This window comes from Myodes glareolus, chromosome 2 (assembly GCF_982192425.1).
Source record: "Myodes glareolus chromosome 2, mMyoGla1.1, whole genome shotgun sequence".
Classification (NCBI taxonomy): Eukaryota; Metazoa; Chordata; class Mammalia; order Rodentia; family Cricetidae; genus Myodes; species Myodes glareolus.
The window spans coordinates 103,069,163-103,082,148 of NC_142027.1; the positions used below are offsets into that span (position 1 = coordinate 103,069,163).

General features: G+C 46.8%; 1 protein-coding gene across 1 annotated transcript in view; it reads right to left on the reverse strand.

Moving 5' to 3' along the window:
* Nucleotides 1-12,986, reverse strand: part of Sdk1 (sidekick cell adhesion molecule 1) — a 944,655-nt gene that overhangs the window by 211,944 nt on the left and 719,725 nt on the right. The window lies entirely within an intron of this gene.

Sequence of the window (12,986 nt, forward strand, 5' to 3'; positions counted from 1 at the left end):
ACCACCGCCACTTCAGAAAGCTGAGGGGTGCTGAGAGATGGCTCAGTGGATAAAGGGTTTGCTGTGCAAGATTGAGCACCTGTGTTCAGATTCATAGCAACCTTGTAGTAACTTCAGTCCTGGGGGAAGAGAGACAGGTGAATCCCAGGGCTCAGTGCCTGGCTAGTCTAGTGACCTCCAGGCTTAATGAGAGGCCCTCTTTTCCAAAACCAAGGCAGAGAGCAATAGAGGAAGATACCCGATGTAAACTGTGTCCTCTATACCTATATACATAGATGAGTGTACTCCTCCACATCCACATCCACACACACACACACACACACACACACACACACACACACACACACACGAGCACACACATGCATACACACACAAAGCAAGCACAGGGAGGCTGGGGATGTAGTTGCTAGAGTGACTGCCTGGCAAACATAGAGTCCTGGGTTCCAATCTTTGCACTGCATAGACTGGGAGTAGTGGTGTAGGCCTGTCAACCCAACAGTCAGGAGGCAGGAGGATCAGGAATTCAAGGTCATTCTCGGCTAGGGTGAGTCTGAAGTCAGCTTTTGATATGAGAGCAAAAAGGAGACAAAGACACACACACACACACACACACACACACACACACGCACTAAGCATAGGTGGCCCAGGTGTAAAACAACAGACCACTGTAGAGTCTAGAATATTCCATACTTGCTATTATTACTAGAACCCCAGGACAGTCTCTCAAAAGCAGCTGCTCACCAGGGCCATTGATGCTCTGCCTAGATCTGTACACCTTAGAAGCCTCCTGCTTCCCAAGGACCAGGCTGCTTCTGGCTCTGCCTAGATCTGTACACCTTAGAAGCCTCCTGCTTCCCAAGGACCAGGCTGCTTTTGGCTCCCCCATCTGTGGGAATCCATCAGCAACTGAGGGACAGACGACTGTCCACACTCCCCCATCCAGATCCAGCCTGGAGCCTCGCACTCAGTTCTCTAGACTCCTGCCAAGTTCTGCTGCCTAAACGCTTGCCCAGCAGCTCTGTGTGGGATGAGCCTGGTCTCCTGTGGTCCCTTGGTATTCCTCAGAGGTTTCTCTTTTCAGTGTGGAAGGGAATTCACTAGGCTTCCAACAACAGTTGGTTGTGGCGGAGGCAGATAAGCAAGTCTTTCTTTGTATGTCTGCTAACATTTCTCTAGTTGCAATCAGCCATGTATAACCCTGGACTTGAAATATATATTACTACATAGAAAATAACTTTTTAAAAAAGGAGTCCATTTAATCATTGCCTCTGGCTTCTCCTGACCTGAGGAAACTTTTGCTCTTGCAAATACACATGTCCGGGGCCCATAATCCCCCCTCATCTAGGTTTCTCCATCCTGGGTCTCCTGCGAGGGTGGCACACATATATCCCTGTTCTGCACATTTCCATATATGATTCACTTCCAAGAGGGCTTTCCTGGTTGCTCCTGTGAAGTGATAGGCCCTCCTTTGAGGGTTCTGACTCTAAGGGACAGCTTCCTGGCAGCTATTCATGAGCTCACTTAAGCCAAGTCCTGTGCCCTTGGGTTGTGAATTGAGTTCCTGAGTGCCCTTTGTCTCCCAGGTGGACTTAGCCTCTGCCCAGGTATCTTCCTACATCTAATAGCAATGGAAGTAAGAGGCTGCATCCTCTTCAGCCCACCTGAAGTTGCTCTGACTGGCTCTACACTGGAAGGCAGTGGGGGACAGAATTAAAGAGGAAGGGATGGATGGTTCTAGTTTCCCCTATGACTTCCCTGAAGGAATGCTGATGGGTGCTTAGAAATAAGATAATCTTCTAGATAAACTTGGAAATCCTAAAACCAAAGACTGGGAGGGATGGGAAACACCATGAAATATCAATTTCCAACCAGCCTCTTACTTCCTTCTGTGAAGTTCACAATCAGACAAAAGGCATCTGGAGAGGTGAGAATTAGAAGGTGCTCGCCTCTGAAGGGGGAAGAATGACTGGATGGGGCCCCAGTGGATGTTCCAGGAGGTCGAAATGATTCTCATCCTGTTTAAAGCACGGACTACAGGTATAGATGTATTTGTCAGAGCTTGCTCAGATCTCTGTGTTCTGTTCTATGCAAATTATGACTCAATATATAATAAAAAAAATGGATATTATACAAAGCCCTGAAATCCTAGAAGACATTCTACTGAGATCACAGGGAAAGAAACCAAGGGAAGCTTCTACCAGCCTCATTATCATTTAAAGTATGCTGATGGCCCAGCGAGATAGGAAAAACAAAGAGGAGACAATGAATTCTATTATTTGGAGAAGATATGGTTGTTTACTTTGAAAACTAAGAGGATCAACAGAAAATCATTAGAATAATAAGAGAATAGGAAGTGGGGCTGGAAAAGCAAGCCAGCAGATGACAATAGACTTCCTGCGTTCCTATGACGGCAAGCTGGGAGGTGGCTGTGGGAAATCCCACTCACAGAGCAATGAAGTTACACCTCTGGCCAGCGGTTCTCAACCTTCCTAACACGGTGACCCTTTAACACAGTTCCTCATGTGGTGGTGACCCCCAACCAAAAAATTGTTTTCATTGCTACTTCCTAACTGTAATTTTGCTACTGTTAGGGATCGTAATGTAAATATATGATATGTAGGCTATCTGACATGTTACCTCCCCAAAGGCGTCATGACCCACAGATTGAGAATCAGTCTTAGGACAACCGTGGTGGAAAGAGCAGAGTGCTCCTGGCTACCGACCTGCAGGGCTTGGAAAGCCATACAGCAAGAAAGTGTGCAAGTGTAGGACCCTCCAGACGAACAGATGGACCAGCCAAGAAGTCATTCCTCACAGAACTCACCACACAGCCTTAACTCCCCACATTAAAACTCAGTGGGAACTGGGCATGGTCACACATTTCTGTAACCCCAGCACTTGGTCATGACAAGTCTTAGCCACTGTTGACTACATTGTGAGGTCCTGTCTCAAAGTAAAAAAGAGTACCTCAATGGAACTGGTTTTTGTTTTTTGTTTTTGGAAATTTCACAGAATAGTTACATTTTCTCTAGAGGATGAGGGGAGTCATAGCAGCTTTAAAATGTTACAAGAACTGTAAGAACAAAAGCAAACAAATGAAAACCAAAACTGAAACAAAACCAACAACAAAATCAACAAAATGCTGGATGATGACTGACTAGGTTCAAATGAATCCTGAACTTTTTTTTTTTTTTTTAAATTTTGAGGCAGGGTATTACTGTGTAAGCCTGGCTGTCCTGGAACTTGCTATGTAGATCAGGCCTGCTTCCAAGACTCACAGAGATTTTCTTTCCTCTGCCTCCCTTCTAGAGTGCTGAGATCAAGGGTGTGTGTCCTCATGCCCAGTCTGTTTTCTTCTTAAAACAGGGACATTTAACATGTAAAAATTAACAATATAAATAAGTGGATTGTTCAATAAACCATTCTGGTAGAATGAAAAGCAGAAAAAGTTGTATGTCATGCTATATAGTATGCCTATATTCCAACTGAATTAAAAAGTGAAATATGTGGAAAATTAAGCCCTTAAAATACAGGTGAAAAATCTAATGACATTTATTGTATGCTTGATAATGCTACACTACTCAAGTACAAAAGTAATTGGAAGAAAATATAAAAGAAACATCCGCAGACCAAACTACAAAAGGTTCAAATACTTCTTTGCCAAGAATATCCCCCATTGCCGGACTGGCTGTAGCTCAGTTGGTAGAAGCATGCGCTGAGCCCTGGATTCAATTCTCAGGACTTCATAAGCCAGGCAAAGTGACTCATGCCTGCAATCACAGTATTTGGGAGGTAGAGGCAGGAGGATTAGGATTCTAAAGTCATCATGGGCTACACAGTAAATCTGAGAGCAGGTTGAAATACATAAACCCTGACTGAAATATAAATAAATAAAAATATATAAAATCATTTGTAAAAATTAAGGGAAAAAACAAAACAGAAAGAATCATCAAAAATGATAGAAAAAAACAATCTTAAATTCTGGCTAGAAAAATGGGAGAAAAGAAACTGACAGATCCCAGTGGAAAAAGTATAAGCCAGCCAACTTGGAAAAAGGTGTCCAGCTGTGCTGGGGATCAAAAAAATAAACATGTGCAGAGCTATCATAAGATGTGAGTCTTGGGACCACAAATCTACTGAAAACATAGGAGAATGTCTTTGCCAACCTGAAGGATGGGATTAGTAAACCAAGCTTTGCTTTCTGCCTTTGCTGTTACACTAAGGACCACCATCGCCTAGTAGGTGGTTCAGCACCACGGACAGCATCCAGAGGAGGGGAGACTGTGCTTCCCAAGCCAAAGAAGACCTGTGGCTGCGCCTCCTACAGGACAAGATGGGGATAGCACAACCTAGGCGACCTTTGTGGAAAGACAGAATAGTGATGAAGTACTTCGTAGGGGAGACAGGATAAGTCTTGACATCAGGGCAACACCTGACGGGAATTGATAAGTAGAAGCAGACTACAGAATTTCAGGAATGGGGGTGGGGGAAGACATAATTCTCAGACATGCTCGGAGAAGTACAAGCAATGCTTATTGTCGAAGCACAAAAAAAGGAACCAATAAGTGGCTGGAGACAAATTTGGAGAGGCAGGTGGTGGCCAGATGATGAATGGTGCTGTCTCCCATGCTAATCAGCCTGGAATCTATTCTTCAAGCAATGAGTTCTGTAGAGGATGGGACATAAGATAGCAAGCTGGTGAGAAGACAGGCAAGCAGCTGGAAATAATGGAACCTTTGGGAAAGCTGTGTAATGAAGTGGGCTCTTTGTTTGGTTCCATGGGTGCACACACTACTACCTCAAAGGGGTTTTCAGAGGAGGCATTCCCTTGGCTGGGCCCAGAGGCATGGTTCATGGCCAATAATAGCGCCTCCTAGAGGCGAAAATGGGGATAACACTTCCTACACTTTTCCTTAGTCAAGCCAAGCTCTCCTTAGGTATTACTCTGGAGCTTCACTGACCAGCCGTCATAGGTCTCACTGACCAGCCATCCATAGGGCTCACTGGCCAGCCGTCATAGGCTCACTGACCAGCCGTCATAGTACTCACTGACTAGCCATCATAGGCTCACTGACCAGCCGTCATAGTACTCACTGACTAGCCATCCATAGGGCTCACTGGCCAGCCATCATAGCCTACTTGGTAAGTTCCAGACAGTGAAAACACCATGTTCAAAAATCAAAGTGGATGGCACCCGAGGAATGATAATTGAGGTCTTCTGATCTCCACACACATGTGCACATAGTGTATGCATTATCTGCATGCACATGTTCACTCCACATACATACACAAGCGTGAAGAAAGGGGCAGAGGTGGGGTCTCAGGAGCAAAGAATTCAGGATGACATCAGAGCAATCAAGTAGAAGGATTCTGAGGATGACAAGGCAGGGGTGTGTGGCCTGGAGTCCTTTGGAACAACGGCGATCTGGCTTCAGTAGAGAACAGGAGGAGTCGGGCAGGGGTGGGAACTGACATGACTGCAGAGCCCTCTCCTTTAGGTAGAAGGGAACAAAAGTGAGGGAGACCCAGAGGCAGAGAGGAACTGAATGACAGAGCCCAGTGTTGGAGGAGGTAGGGAAGAGTGAACCAGGCATGGACAAAGGCCTGCAGAGACTAGCTTTTCTTATTTTTTCCTTCGGGGACAGTGACAGTGTAGCACTACGTAGCTCAGGGCTGCCCTCAGACCTTAACTCTCCCAGTACCTGAGTTACAGGTGTGCACTCCCATACCTGGCTAGGAGCAGATATTAATCTGTAATCAAAACACATATGTATTTTATATTATAACTAAATTTAAATTCTAGAAATAAAAAAAACCACAGTTATAAACGCTCACATTTACTAAAAACAAAACCCAAGAACTAAGTATCGTAAGGTATTTATGTTTTTTTTTAGATAAATATACTACAAATGCCTTACTAGGAGACAGACTGCAGTAGGCACTAAGTTTAAAAATTATCATGAAGAAATGACTTGATTTTTCTCCCTAGCTGGTAAAAGACTATTACAACTCCAGCTCAGCAGGGGGATATCTTAGTCAAGCTACAGAAGACAGGCAGGGACTACAACTGTAGTTCGGTTTAGGAACTACAATGGCCTCTTCTAAACATCAGGGTTGCTATGGAAACCTGTGGTGTTACATTGAGAATGTATATTTTTAACATTTAACAAATGTTCATTTAAGTTCAGTGGCAAATTTACAAAAAGGAGCATTGTAACTCTTTTACAAACACGGAATGAACATTGAACATCTGCCCACTGTGTTTGGGTGTGTGCCCGTTTGTGTGTGGGGGCTACAAGGGCAATGTCAGGGGTGTTCTTCAGTTGCTCACTGCCTTATTTTTGAGGCAAGATCTCTCCCTGAACCTGGAGCTCACTAGCTGGTCTCCCTAGCCCCTGCATCAAGTTTTAATTAACTCCCTGATTCCAATAAGATGTCCCAACCATATCAGAAGAAAAACAAACAGCACACACACATCAATAACGCCAAAATGAATTGACGGATGCAAAGCCGATCAATATCTACAGAGCTCCAGTCAGGCACAGCTTTACCCTCTACAACACAAAATCTACTTGTATCCTTTTGCATTTTTACAGACGAGAAACACTGAAATCGCAACGACTTTTCTAGAATTTACAGAGTTATAAGATGACCCAAAGAGCCGCCTCTGTGAAATCAGACAGCCTGAAGAGGTGCCTGGTGAGCCCTGCATTCATTTGCATCTTTGGTTCACTTGAGAGCTTTTCTTTTCCTGACAGCTCCCCTTAACCATGACCCCACAGACACATCGTTCCTAGCTACAGTCAGGACAGATCTGGGAGAGTGAGAAAAAAATGCTTTTCATTTTGCAACAAAATTTTAAAGCTGCCTAAAGGCCTGGGATATTCAGCTACCAGGAGGCCCTGCACCAGCTCTGTAGAGAAACCCTTTCTGCTTGGATCCCCAGCCCTGCTTCTGGAATCAACCCCTTTCTTACCTTAGCTCACTAGGTGGGGACCCTGAATCAGGACGATGACAATGCCAACCCTGCCTATGTCCCCAGCTCACTGGGAAGCACCTGTGACAAGAGAACCATCACACTTCACGGCAAGAGAAACTTAGTATGCCTACAGGGGCCAGACATTCTCCACACAGTTTTGACTCCGGTTAAGTGCAGAGAACCAGGATTAAGTTCACACTCTGCCATGGTGGTCTATACATCTCTGAGAAAGCCCTTCTGTGATGGTAGGCATGTGGGGAAGGCAAGCGCTAGGAAGACCCCGTCTCAGCCACTGAGATGCATCTGCCCAGTTCCTACATGATCAAGGACTTTTAGGAGAACAGCAGCCTCGTCAGCCTGCTAGGAGGAACTGGCGGCAGCTGCTCCCCCAAGCAGCTGGCCTGTTGGGTGGCTGGGGTTATTCAGCACTGTCCACTTCTTAGTGCCGAGTGTGGGCCAAATACAATCTCCATTTTAGTATACCCGCTGCTAAGCGGTTCTCTCTGGCTGTAATTAGCCTGCATGTTTAGATGCTTCTTAACGGGACTCATTCCTAATAAAAATAAAAAGCTCATCACGGGTCCAGATGACAGAGGCAATCCTCCGATTTGCTGTGATAGGAAGGCACATGACCAACCAACTGGTAGCAACACGTGCTGCTTCTGTCGAGACCACAGATTAGTCTTGCGTGATTGAAGCCAGGGATAGGCATGCGGTAACTGTCCTGTTCTCCCAATACTTGGCAGGCTGATGGGTTGAGCCAAGCTGGGTCCAGCTGAGAGGATCACAGGGCAATGACAGATCAGCCAGGGCCGTTCTTTGGCACATTCTTAACAAATGGAAGTACCTAAAAAATACCTGCAAAGTTGTCTAATGTGTGCTCTTGGTGACCATTGGTCAAGGGTAGTGACAGATAGGGGCTGGTAAGGTGACTGGGTGATAGAGGACTTGTCTAGCATACAAAAGATACTGGATTTGACCCCAGAATCTTAACACACAAGGGACAAAAATTAGTGCCATAATTAGGACCCTAATACATACATACATAATACATACATACATACATACATATATACATACATACATATTGAGTGTATGCATGTAGGTACATGTGTATACATGTGTATGTGGAGGCCAGAGGTCAATATCAGGCGTCATTTTCCAGTTGTCCACATTGATTTTCCAGACAAGATTTCTCACTGGGACCTGATTCGTCCCTACTAGCTGACCAGTGAGCACAAGGAATCCAGCTGTCTCCACTTCTCTAGCACCAGGGTTACAAAAGTGTGCCATCTCTCTTGGATTGCTAGTATATATTCCACAGAATGAAACTCAGGTCTGCATGTTCATGCATCAGGTTTTTTTTCAACCGAGCCTTGAGCATTGATGGATCTGACCACTTCCTTGTTTGAAGTTGAGGTTGGTCACTTCACGTCTGTGTTCCAGCATACAACGCACTGCCCAGTGAAGAGCAGATGTCAATCAACATGGATGGATGGAGGGTTGCATAAAAGCTTGCTTCTGATTTAGACAGTATGCTTGACTGGAAAAATGAGTCTTGCTGTCAGTTGGAAAATGGCCTGTGTGATATTTTGAATCGATACCCATTTGGGTGTCAGGTAGGGAAGGTCGAACACTTCCCTGGTGGAAGACCGCCCAGAATGTCATGCTGTATAGCACTTTCCTCTGAATGGCGACATCCCATGTTGGAGGAAACCTCCTTAGGACTAAGGGAGCAAACAAGAAGACAGTCTCAGAAAGTTCCTGAAACTTACAAGTTGCAAATGGGCTCTACTTCCCCAGTTCTATAAGCACTGAAGATGGTTTCAGGGAGGAGACTCTGGCCTGATGAGTTGCCTGGAAGTTGTATGAGAGCCTCAAGGTTCCAACTTTCATGAGTCATCATCCATGCTGGGTGGGTTTTGATGATGTGGCTGCATTTGAGTGGTCCCTGCTTCTGTAAGTAACCCCTCGGTCATATTCCTGTGAGTGACCTTCAAACACTCACTAGTTCAACAAGTTGTACCTCAGTGGTATTGTTACTGTGGTCTGTTGCTGGTTCTCTATTTGGTGAGTGAACATTTGTTCACATCTTTCTAGGGATAATGTCATTCAGCAGTCCATCCTGGTGGCTCTGCCACAGATCCACGTTATCTCATCTCCATCCTGGTGACTCTGCCACAGATCCACGTTATCTCATCTCCATCCCAGTGGTTCTTCCACAGATTCATGTTATTCCATCTCCATCTCAGTGGCTCTGCCACAGATCCACGTTATCTCATCTTCATCCTGGTGGCTCTGCCACAGATCCACGTTATCTCATCTTCATCCTGGTGGCTCTGCCACAGATCCACGTTATCTCATCTCTATCCTGGTGACTCTACCACAGATCCACATTGTTTTATCTCCATCCTGGTGGCTCTGTCACAGATCCAAGTTGCCTCATCTCCATCCTGGTGGCTCTGCCACAGATCCACATTATCTCACCTCCATTCTGTTGGCTCTGCTACAAATTCATGTTATCTCATTTCCACTGGTGGCTCTGTCACAGATCTATGCTATCTCATCTGCTGAGTAGCTACTAAACTCTAGGACCGGGAACACAAAGGAGAGCAGAACACCGCTCTTTGTCTCCAGGAGATGGATGCCTGCCAGGAGCTGTCTTTATGGTAGATATCTGTCAACTTCTGACAACAAGAGCTCTGCTCCCGTCACATTCTCTCCACACATATTCTTGTCACAGGCCATGCAGCCACGACAGCCTCAGGAAAATCTTGCCTTGTGAAAAGGTATTTTAATAAATAATGCTGGCACTTCCCTCACTCGCTGGGGATTAAATGGTGGCACTGTTGTCAGTTAGCCTGACCCCAGTATTACTTTCTCTATGGAAGGAAACTAGGTCAGAGGTCAAGAAGAGAGAAAGGCCTGAATACAGTATCTCCCTCTGAGCTGTGTCCAAGCCTGCTGTTGTGGCGGAGACATGGATGTAAGATTCAGAAAGTGAATCTAAAATATAGTTCTGTGGTAGAGCACATGCTTAGAATCCTGTGGTGAGGGGTCATGACTCAGAGGTAGAGCCCCTTGCCTAGATGCCCCCAGTGAGGGGGCTCAGTGTTAGAGCACCTGCCTAGAATCCCCCAGTGAGGGGCTGGGGTGTGGCTCAGTGGTAGAGCACCTGCCTAGAATCCCCCAGTGAGGGGCTGGGGTGTGGCTCAGTGGTAGAGCACCTGCCTAGAATCTCCCAGTGAGGGGCTGGGGTGTGGCTCAGTGGTAGAGCCCCTGCCTAGAATCCCTCAGTGAGCGACTGGGGCAGGACTGAGTGGTATAACACTGGCCTAGAACCAACCAGTGAGGGGTTGGGGGTGTGGTCAAGGCTAGCATTCTTACCTAGAACCCATCCCTGACTTTAAAAAAAAGGAAGACTCCAGCTTATAGCTCAAAAGTTATACTGAGCTGTGTGCTGGTGAGCCCTTTGGAGGGGGACAGTGGTGAGAAACAACGCTCTGTCCCTGACAGTATTCTAAGTGAAGGATAAAGCACAGAGATGGTACGTGGCCTGTTTGGCAGGGGCTGAGGGACAACAAGGAGCCAAAGCAGTTGCTGTATGCCCAGCAGAGTGAGGTGGCCTGCAGCAAACTGAGGTTACACAGTACCAGAGAGTTTGGGGTTCATCCTAGATGCTGTGGGAGCCCTTTGGGGCTCACAGGGAGAGATCAGGCCCATTGCTTGATGGAGGGAGCATTGGTGTTTGTGGGGAGAAAGACTAAGAAAGGAAGAAGTGGAAGCAAGTAATGGAGAGGCATCTGGGGGCAGTTTAGGCATCGGGGGCAGTTTAGGCATCTGGGGCAGTTTAGGAACTGGGGCAGTTTAGGCATTTGGGGCAGTTTAGGCATCCTTAATGGGCTCTTGAAATGACCTAGGCTTGAGAGAAGGGGCAAGGGTGTCAGAGAAACCTCAAGGCCTAAAAGGCCATGGCTGCTGCTGCTCAGGTAGGTGCAGTGGAGGCTATAAGGACTGGTTCAAGACTGTGGAAACCGGACCACAAGTGAAGGAAACAGAAATGGCTAGGTGGGGGGACAGGCATAAGGTTAGTGTTAAAAGGATGGCAAGATGCCAATAAGAGTAGCTATGTCTATGCAACAGTCAGGGAAGGATGTGAAGCCTTTGGACGGGGTTCCGAGGCACGACAGACAGACAGAAAATGAGGAAGATGTGGAAGGGAAAGAAGCCGCTCACCCTGGAGTCTGGTTGAAGCCAGTTAAGAGTCGAGAATTCTAACTCATAGCCAGGTAGTGGTGGTGCACACCTTTAAACCCAGCACTCTAGTGGCAGAAGCAGGTAGATCTCTGTGAGTTCGAGCCCAGCCTGGTCTGCAGGGTTTCAGGACATTCAGAGCTACACAGAGAAACCCTGTCTTGTAAAGCAAGAGAAAGAGAGAGAGAGAGAGAGAGAGAGAGAGAGAGAGAGAGAGAGAGTTCCAACTCAGATATCAGTGTCCACAGTGTATGGCCGATAGTTGATACTTTGTTCTATACCGGTATCTCAGAAGAATATTAAACCAGCCATGAAGCAGGCTTGGGCCTGAATATGTGTGACCTTGGGTGGGGCCTCAGTCCTCTCTGAGAATCTTAAACAAGCCGCTAACTTCTACAGTGAAGAAGCCTGTTGTCTTGGATCCCCATCTCCAGCTAGAGTTTTATTCATTAATTGCAGTCCCATCAAGTGCCCCTAAGGTCCCCCCATGACCTCATTTAGGTTCCTCAGTGACGCTTGGAGGGTAATAGCATCAAACTCCACCAAAATGGTTTTTCATGAATATCATAAAGGCTAAGAGGGGCCTACTCTTCTTTAAGAAAACCACACCCATCTTTCTTCCCAAGCACCTCACTTTCTTTTAATCCTCCTGCCTAAAATCTATATTAAAAATGTCTTTTCATACACTCAGACTCAGTTTCTTGCTGGCTTTCCCTGAAACTCTTTTCTGTGGTGAAGTCGGGAATCCTGCTTTATTTGAGTTGAGGTCCCTAAAAGGTTAAAGGGAACACACCTCAGGTTGCCAAGGGTAACAGTGTGTGGCTGTACCTCCATCCTTGTCACAGCTGACCACTCCCCCATCCCTGGTGTGTGTCATTAAGAAAGAGATGCACTGGCCTATTACAGGGGCCTGAAAAGGAGCAAGCAGATGAAGGCAGAAAGATAGTGGAGGAGGGGAAAAAGGACAGTCCCCCCCCCCACCCCAGGAGCCAGGGTTTCTTAAGGAAGTGGCTTGGAGGCAGCGAGGAAACCACAGGGCTACTCCCCACTCAGCACCACCTCTATATCTGAGAAAAAAATGATGGAGACCTCCAAATTCTGCATTGTATAGACACACGGGTACCCACCCACACCATAGGAAGGAATCAGTACTCATGTCTTACCACCAGCCTAGCTTGTCTGCACACACACACTGTTAATGGTTGACCTGTTCTGGGTTCACCCTCCCAGCCCAGGTGCCCTGGATGACAAGGAAGACAAGAGCAGGCTCTAACTAGACCCCGTGATTCATGCAGTGCCAGAGTCCAGACGTGCAGAGTGAAGTGGGCCAGGGCTGGAAGGAGGTGCATAGACACCACAAGTCTCCTAACCCGTGTTCCAGAGGAGACCAACAGCTCTGAGATGACTGACAGCCTGTCCCTCCCCTCCCCGCTAGCACCCATCACTGGAGATGAGATGTAGACAGATATTTAGGATACTGACTCACTGGCCTCTCAGATGAATGGCTCTCTGAACAAAGCGCGGTTCCAAAGGTTCAGTTCCTGTCTCTGCTCATGGACTTCTGCAAGTGACAGGTAGCGTGAGGCCCCGAGCTCCAGTTATAAAACCTCCCAAGATGCAAGGGGCTGCTCCTGCCACTCTGAAGTCAGCTCTAGGAGGCACTGCTACCCCCTTTCCAATGTGCCTCATGGATAACACTGTCCCCTAGGGCCCCTGAGGCAGTCTCCTGGACTCCCATCCTGCTGGGAGTGGT